The following is an 8,737-nucleotide window of genomic DNA, read 5'->3' on the forward strand; positions in this document are numbered from 1 at the left end:
AGGGAGGCGGAGGATGAAATTGACAGTTATTTCCTTTCCCTGCAGGCCCAGGCACCCAAGGAAGAAGCAGCCCAGGGAGTGCCCTCCACAGCAGAGTGGCAGACAGTCACAGCCAGGACCAGAGCAGCTCGCAGCGAACCGGTACCAGCTTCTCCAGTCCGACAAGTGAACAGGTACGAGGCCCTGGTGACCCTGCAGGAGATGGAAGGGGAGGAGGAAACCCTTGGGCAAGAAGAAACACCACGTTCTTCACACTCCGAACAGATCAAGAGATCCACGAGGACCCAGAGGAGGAGGCGACGAGTGCTCATCATAGGCGACTCCATCCTGAGAGGTACGGAAGGACCCATCTGTCGCCAGGACCCCTCGGCACGAGAGGTATGCTGCCTCCCTGGAGCAAAGATTCGGGATGTGACGGAGGTAATCCAGGCCAGGATCAAGCCCACCGATTACTACCCCATGGTCCTAGTCCATGTGGTTACTAATGATGCGGCCAGGAGAACCCCTGATCACCTGATGGCGGACTACAGTGCTCTGGGCGGTGTGCTGAAGGAGTTCGGTGCACAGGTGGTTTTCTCTTCCATCCTACCAGTGACCGGACGAGGAAGACGACAGGAGAACTGCATCCGAGAAACCAACTGGCAGCTTCGGCAGTGGTGTCTCAAGGCAGGCTTCGGCTTCCTGGACAACGACCCGCACATCACGACGAGGGACATGCTCAGCTGGGATGGGCTTCACCTGTCCCCCAAAGGTAAGCGTGTGTTTTCTACTAGATTGGCGGATCTCCTCCGGCGGGCTTTAAACTAGGCTCATCGGGGGGAGGGGAGTACGAGGGCAGGAGAAGCTGTGGACCACCAAACCATGTGTCACTCACAAGGACAGCCCAGCCTGAAGAAGGAGAACATTGGAAACCTGAAAGCCATGGGGAGACCAGCACTACAGAACAGGTAAGAAACAAGAAGATAAGAAACAATGGGCCCCTTGGGACTCGGAGCGGGGGGGCAGCAAAGGCACCAGTCGCAGGGCTCAAGTGCCTATATACTAATGCTAGGAGCATGGGGAACAAGCAGGATGAACTAGCGCTCCTGCTTGCACTAAACACCTATGACTTAGTGGGGCTAACAGAGACCTGGTGGGATTCATCCCACGACTGGGCAGTACATATTGAGGGCTATAGATTGTACAGAAAGGACAGGTCGGGGAAGAAAAGGGGGGGGTTGCACTTTATGTCAGTGAGCACTATACATCAACCCTCATCAAGACAGAATCCAAGGTTGAGGAAGTAGAAGGATTGTGGGTTAGGCTACATGGGGGGCAAGGAGAAAGGGATTTGGTGGTAGGGGTATGCTACAGACCCCCACACCAAGGGGAAGAAATAGATGCAGGGCTCCTGAGGCAACTCTCGGAGACCATAAAAGCTAAAGAGGCGGTAGTCATGGGGGACCTTAACTACCCGGACATCTGCTGGGAGACGCAGACAGCAAAGTCCCATCGCTCACGCAGGTTTCTAACCTGTGTACAGGACCTCCACCTGACACAGGAGGTACATGGTCCCACTAGGGGGAATGCCATACTGGATCTGGTATTGGCAACAGGGGATGACATGATAGGGGACCTCCAGATCGGTAGCCATTTGGGAGACAGTGATCACCTAATAATAGAATTCAACATAAGACGGCGAGTGGGTAAGGTAACTAGTAGGGTGAAAGTGCTAGACTTTAGGAAAGCTGATCTCAGTGCACTCAGGCGATTAGTCAAGGACGCACTGCAGAGTAGGAGTTTTGAAGGGATGGGAGCCCAAGAAGGGTGGCTGTGCCTTAAGGAAACGATCCTTCGGGCACAAAGCAAGACGATCCTCGAGCGAGGCAAAAAAGGGAAAGGGGCCAGGAGGCTTCCATGGCTGACCAGAGAAATCCAGGGCAGCCTAAGGGCCAAAAGGGGAGCACATAAAAAGTGGAAACAGGGTGAGATCACTAAAGATGAATATACCTCCTCTGCTCGTGCTTGTAGGGAGGCAGTTAGGCGGGCCAAAGCTACCATGGAGCTGAGGATGGCAACCCAAGTAAAAGACAACAAGAAATTGTTTTTTAGATATATTGGGAGTAAAAGGAAGGCCCAGGGAGGAATAGGACCCCTGCTAAATGGACAGAAACAATTGGTGACAGACAAGGGGGACAAGGCTGAACTCCTCAACGAGTTCTTTGCCTCAATGTTCCTAAGTGAGGGGCACGACAAGTCTCTCACTGGGGTTGTAGAGAGGCAGCAGCAAGGCGCCAGACTTCCATACGTAGATCCTGAGATGGTGTAGAGTCACTTGGAAGAACTGGATGCCTTTAAGTCGGCAGGCCCGGATGAGCTCCATCCGAGGGTGCTGAAGGCACTGGCTGACATCATTGCAGAGCTACTGGCGGGAATATTCGAACGCTCATGGCGCACGGGCCCAGTCCCAGAGGACTGGAAAAGGGCTAACGTGGTCCCCATTTTCAAAAAGGGGAGGAAGGAGGACCCAGGCAACTATAGGCCAGTCAGTCTCACCTCCATCCTTGGTAAAGTTCAAAAGTTTCAAAATGTTTTGAGTTTTGAAGCGGATGAGCTGAGTTCCCCTTCCCAGCGCTACGATTGGGCTGGGGAAGGGAGATCAGCCCAGCTGGGCTCCCTTCCCCAGCCCAATCCTAGCGCTGGGGAGGGGAACTCAGCTGGGCTCAGTTCCCTTCCCCAGCCTGATTGAAATGTTGAAACAGTGTCAAAACAGTAAAACCATTTCGGTGAATCAGAATGGAACATTGTTTTCAAATTGAAACAAAACTTGAAGTGAAACACTGTTCTGTCAAAACGGATGTTGACGCATAACGCTGCTGTTTCGCACAGCCCTATTTTCTTTGTCCTCCTCTTGAGCTTTCACCTTGACTGAGCTAGGGGCATAACTTGCTTTGGGAGTCTGGAGTTGGACATCTGGATGACATGGCCAGCACAACAAAGTTGCATGCTTCTGTCTTCCCACTGAATTCTGAGAACCTTCTGCAGGCAGTGTTGATAGGACTTCTCCAGAGACTTGTGGTGTCTCTTGTACATTGTCCTTGTCTCAGCTCCATACAATAAAGTAAAGACCATGATTGCATAATAAACCATGAACTTGGTTTCAAATCTGATGTTGCAATCTTCAAACAGCTGTTTCCTCTGGCATCAGAAGGCTAGACTTGCATATCTGAGGCAATGATGGATTTCTTCATTGATATTAGCCTTCTGAGAGAGATGGCTTTCCAGGTTTGGGAAATACTCAATGTTCTCCAGTCTCACAGTGAATCTTATTTACCAGAGCTGGGGACTGCTGAGGTCCAGGTGGTCTTGGTTTTGGCTTGGAGCTGACTGAGATTAAACATTTTACCATCCACTCAGTAGTTTAGCTCCACTCCAACTGGAAGCTTGTTGCGTGATCATATGTAGCATTGCAGCAAGGAATATCAAGAAGAGTATTGGAGTGATGACACAGCATCACTTAACTCCTATCTTAACTTCAAAGGGACCTGTGATAGAGCCATTACTGTGAACCACTTCTCACATACCATCACAGAGTAGGAATTTCAATGGTCATCCATACCGCAGAAGGATTCTCAACCCACAGTGCTTCTCAGCTGACAAAGTTGAAGGCTTTCATGAGGTCAAAGAAGGCCATATAGAGCAGTTTATGTTGTTCCTGATATTTTTCCTTCAGCTGGCAAGCAGAGAAGGTCACCTTAATTTAGCCTCTTGATGCCCTAAACCCACTCTGAGATTCCAGGAGGAGCTCTTCAGCAAGTGGAAGGTAAAGGTTCAGAAGCGTTTTCACAATTATCTTTCCTGTGGTGAACAGCAAGGTGATCCTTCTGTAATATCTACAGTTGTACCTGTCTCCTTTCTTGAAGATTGTCAAGATCATGGCATGCCTGAGGTTATCTGGCATTTCCTCATCATTCCAGATCCTTAAGATGAAGGCATGGAGGTGTGATGTAAGCTCCACTCCCTCATGCTCTGCAGATTTCAGCAGGGGTTCCATCTGCAGCAGATGCCTTGTCATTCTTCATCTGCTTGATTGCTTTTCTCATCTTGTCAAAGGTTGGAAGGATTCTGAGGTATTTTTTGACTGGTTTTGTGTGATGGAATTTAGAACACTCCAACAGCAGAATCTCGATTGAAAACATCTTCAAAATGCTCCTTTCAGTGGGTGTTGATGGCTTTACTTTCCTTGATTAGGTCTTCTTCATCCTTAGGTCTCGAGGTCGGGCGGGGGGGGGGGTGATCCCTGAGTGCTCAGACTATAGATGAGTTTGGTAGCACTAAAGAATCTGCATATATCATGAATGCCAGCAGGATGTTGAATCTCCTTCCCTTGTCTTCCCACCACATGTTCTTTATACTGCGAGTCCTTTTTTGGACCTCTTCCTTGGCTTGGTGATTCAATTTATTTTGCTTGAAGCTGATGTCACTTTGCCAAGCACTAAAGGCCTTGTGTTTGTAGTCAATCAAATCTTGGATCTCCCAGCCATTCCCATCAAACCAGTCTTGGTGTTTCCTGGTAGAGAATCCAGGTGTCTTTGCAGGCACTGATGATGGTGAATTTGAAGAAACTCCAAGTGCTGCTGACATTCTCCCATTGTTGTTGATTGGAATTTGACAGGTTTTTTTTATTGAGCTGCTGAAGGAAGAGTTCTTGCTTGATTGGGTCCTTGGGGCCTTTGACATTAACCTTCCATCAGCATTGCTTCTGCTGCAGCCACTACTTGGGAGTCAAGCGAGTGACATGAGTGGAAGAGTTGTGGATGATCCAGTATGTGCTGCTTCACATCAGCTTTCACACAGTTCTTGACAGAACATGACCTTGGAGAACATGGCAAGGAGGCTTAGACAACTGGAGATCTTGCTCCAATACAGCCTTCATCCACCTTCGCAGCCATTGCAATACTAACATTTTCTTCTGCCTGTGCTACCATTGAAGACTTATAGACCCATGGCTGGGGGCTGGAGAGGCTTATTATTGCAGCGACCTGTACTTGCCATGTCACAACACTGTCAAAGGATACATGTGGCTTTTCAGAAGGGAAATCATTGCCATTTGCTGTCCCCACCACATCCTGGTGGTACTGCAACTGCTTGATCTGTGACTCTTTATTCATCAGAGTTACCCCTGCTTATTTCACAGCTAACCTTCTCTGAAGGTCATTCTGCTATCTACCACCTGTGGATGCACTGGGTAGCAGCACAACTCTGCCACCAGGTATATATATTCTGCTAAAAAAAATCCATGTCATGAATCCAGCCTGAAGGTTTGGTGATCAGCAATTTGCCTGATGATGTGTGGAGAGGTGAATGGATTTTCAAGTGAAAATGGAATGCATCAAATGAAAGACTGCAACTTAGTGGGGACATCTACGTGTGCAATTAACTTGAAGCAGCAAAGTCTGGAGTAGGTTGAGCTGGAGTAAACTACTTCCGGGCACAGCATCTACATGTGCACCTGGAACAGCAGCAATTTGATCCAGGGTGGAGCAGTTTACACTAGGGCTGAAGACGCAGGGAGGAGGAGGTGAGCTTTGGGCTCTGAGTAGTGGCATTAGGCAGCGGAGAGGCTGGCTGGGGCATGAGGGTGCTGAAAGTGCAGAGCCATGTAGCTAGGCAGCTGGCAGGAGTCTGGCCATCAGATGGCTGGGCTGACTGGGCACAATTTACACCCATGGTCAGCATCTACACATGTATTTAATCACAGTTAATTAATTCCAACAGTACTATCTTACAGTACTATCTTAGGGTGGCATTAGTTTACTGTGACATAATAGCATCACAGATGTTGATGATGACGCTTTACTCCTCAGTAAATTAGTCTACTCCATAGTTAAGTGAACGTGTAGACATGGCCATTGTGGTATTTTAAAGACCCTTTTACCTCTCTGTCACTGTCTAATTTATAAAATCATGTGGCAGATACAGCTGATTAGAGAGCAAAGTAATGGTCAAAAAGTATTTACCATGTTTTTAGCTATTATTTAACAACTGAATATTGGGAAGATCTATTTGATTGGTAAACTCTCTACAGAAAATAGTTTGCAAATGTCTGCCCTAAATGGTTGATTGATTATGTCAACCTTTTCTGTTTAATGTCTATCCATTATGCAGTATCAGCCATATTTCCTAAAAGCATACATAATTGTGCATTTTCCATAAGACCATTTGAACATCTGACCCAGTCTCCCTCCTGTATGTTGTGACTACACATGCATTGCATTCAGGATCTTTATATATCAAATACCATCCATTTTAGTATGAGTTGACGCTTACAGTTTAGTGTATAGATCAAAAATAGCATATGAAACATTATATGCTATTCAAACTGGATATTCAGTGGCCTCTTGAGCTTCAAAATTGCATTTTACCTTATGAATGTTTCTGTTAATCCTCTCTAGAACTGCAGTAGGAAAGCTGAGACTAGAAGGAGAATGTGGGTTCTTACTTTATATCATTGTATGACTGTGTATAGTCTCGTAATAAATATCTAATTTGAATAAAAAACTTAAAACCTGAATACTTTTTAGGGAGGAGAGAGGAAAGGGAGATCTTAAAAGCATTTGGGACTTTTTTTTTCTTTTGAATAACCCCGTATCTTAACACTCCTGCACTCCTGAGTTCATCTGGCAAAGGTGGCATTAGGAGTTCTTTGGGGCACAGGCAGCCTTAGTTGCTTTTGCATGATATTTTAGAGCTGTGTGAATATTTGATTTTTTTAATTGTATCTGTTTTTTCTTTATCTATTTCTTTTGGTTTGCTGACAATTCTGAAATTAAAACCCCTTTCCTGAAATCTTAAAACGTTTTACCTGGAATGTGTTGAAACAAAACTTTGTGGCTTTTTCCATATTTTTAAATGTAAAAAATTCAGCACACCAGATATGTTTGTGAAGTGTGTTAGTGTTATCGGTTCTGATTTTTTGATAGAAAAGAATGACCAACATCTTTTTGCTCAGCTTCACAGTATCTCACACAAGGGACCTTTTCTCCATATATAAAAATAAATAACAGGGTGAACAAAATACTATCGGAAGTCTCAGGGAGGCCTTATCTCATGGATATTCAAAGCAGTGAGTTTCACATGGGTTCAGCAAGTGTTGAACCTTTAACAAGCTTTCTTCATTGGCATATTTTTGAGTGCCTTTTTAGAACTAAATTATAGCTTCTGAGACAGCTGCCATGCCCTCTTTTCTGGTGGTATGCTATGGTATAGCTGGTGATTTATGAGTTAAAGACAGCCAAGCTAATCAAAGCCATCTATCTATCCCTATCTAGTATTTCTCTTTCACTTACCCTGGAATAGGATTGCAGTAATCTCATTGTTTTAAGACTACCTACTTGACCAGCTCTTTAGGTGAGCATTCATCAGATAATACTAGCAAAAAGTGAACATCTTTTTAACCACTTATGTTTGCAAAGGTAATTCCCAAAATAGTGACTAATAAAGATGTCTATATGCATACCATAGGTTAGATGCTCAGCTGCTATAAGCAAGTGTAGCTCTATTGATTTCAAGAGTTATCCCTCTTTACCTAAGCTGGTCCCTTTGCTGAGGAACCTTTTTCAACAAAGATATATGGAAAGGACAGTCCCAGAATGCAAGGTGCAAACATCAGAGTTCCTTGTAGATCAGGGGTGGGAAAAATGCAGCCTATGGGCTGCATCTGGCCCATCAACTGATTGGATCTGGGCTCCAGGCAGGCACCCACCAATTAATTGTATCTGACCTGTGGCTGCCCCTGCTGTGCTCCACATGGGGCTGAGCCCTGCCAGCTGCCACCCAGGGCACTGCATGCTTCACTCCCTCCTCACCTGCCAGAGGACCCCAGCCCCAGCCAGCATACACAAAGTCCCACTGGGGCTGCTTCTACTGCTGCTGCAGCTGCTTGGGGAACTGCTCAGCAACCCCCACTTCCAGTGGCTCCTCCTCCTGTCTCCTCTACAGTGTTCCAGGCAGCAGGTAAGGAGGGGAAGTGGCAGTGGGCCGAGGGTGGTGGTGGACAGTGGGGGGAAGATACTGCTGGGGCTCCTGCCCCAGTGTGGGGAGCTCCAGCTCCAGTTCCTGGCTGCTTTCTATCCATTCCACTTGTGAGCTTCTGAGTGGGTGGAAGGTGGTCCTACCAGGAAGCTGTGTGTGCTGGCCAGGAATTGGGTGGTTGCAGGCAGGAGTGTGTCACGGGCTGCTCTGGGTGGGAGTAGGTGGGACTCAGCCCTATGTGGAGTCCCACTGAGTAGCTGCAAGCTGGAGGGGAAGGAGGGGCAGACTGCACCTGCACCACCTGGGTGAACTCTGCTGCATGCATTCCTTGCCTCTCCCTTCCCCCACCCACTCCCAGCCAGCTCCCAGGACCTAACACTTGGGCAGCCCCTCATATGCTCATACCCAACCCACCCCACACAAACCCACACCCCAACTACACACCCTATACCCCATCTTACACACGCACATGCTCACACCCCCACACATACCCACACACCCACATACACCTCCAGTCCCCCACACAATACACAAGAGTAAGATTTTGTTTTTAGCGCTTATGCAATCATGTCTATATACACTACTCAAACACACACAAATCAGGACAAAAATATTTTCTGATATAAAAATAAAATATGTTATAGTAGATGTTTGATTTTTAGTATATGATTTGTTTTTATCTATACTTTGTTAAAATTATTTCTTCTGAAAAAAATTATGTCTG

At 46.7% G+C, this 8,737-nt stretch overlaps 1 long non-coding RNA gene across 2 annotated transcripts; it reads left to right on the forward strand.

Moving 5' to 3' along the window:
• On the forward strand, window positions 1–7,669 carry LOC132243591 (uncharacterized). Of its 2 annotated transcripts, XR_009455251.1 has the most exons (5): window positions 1–173; window positions 265–378; window positions 593–751; window positions 878–947; window positions 5,177–7,669. It is a non-coding gene; the product is annotated as an uncharacterized LOC132243591 (long non-coding RNA). The 2 variants fall into 2 exon arrangements; XR_009455250.1 differs by lacking the exon at window positions 5,177–7,669 and having other exon boundaries at window positions 878–1,615.
• Window positions 7,670–8,737: the final 1,068 nt, after the last annotated feature.

This window comes from Alligator mississippiensis, chromosome 10 (assembly GCF_030867095.1).
Source record: "Alligator mississippiensis isolate rAllMis1 chromosome 10, rAllMis1, whole genome shotgun sequence".
Lineage (NCBI taxonomy): Eukaryota > Metazoa > Chordata > Crocodylia > Alligatoridae > Alligator > Alligator mississippiensis.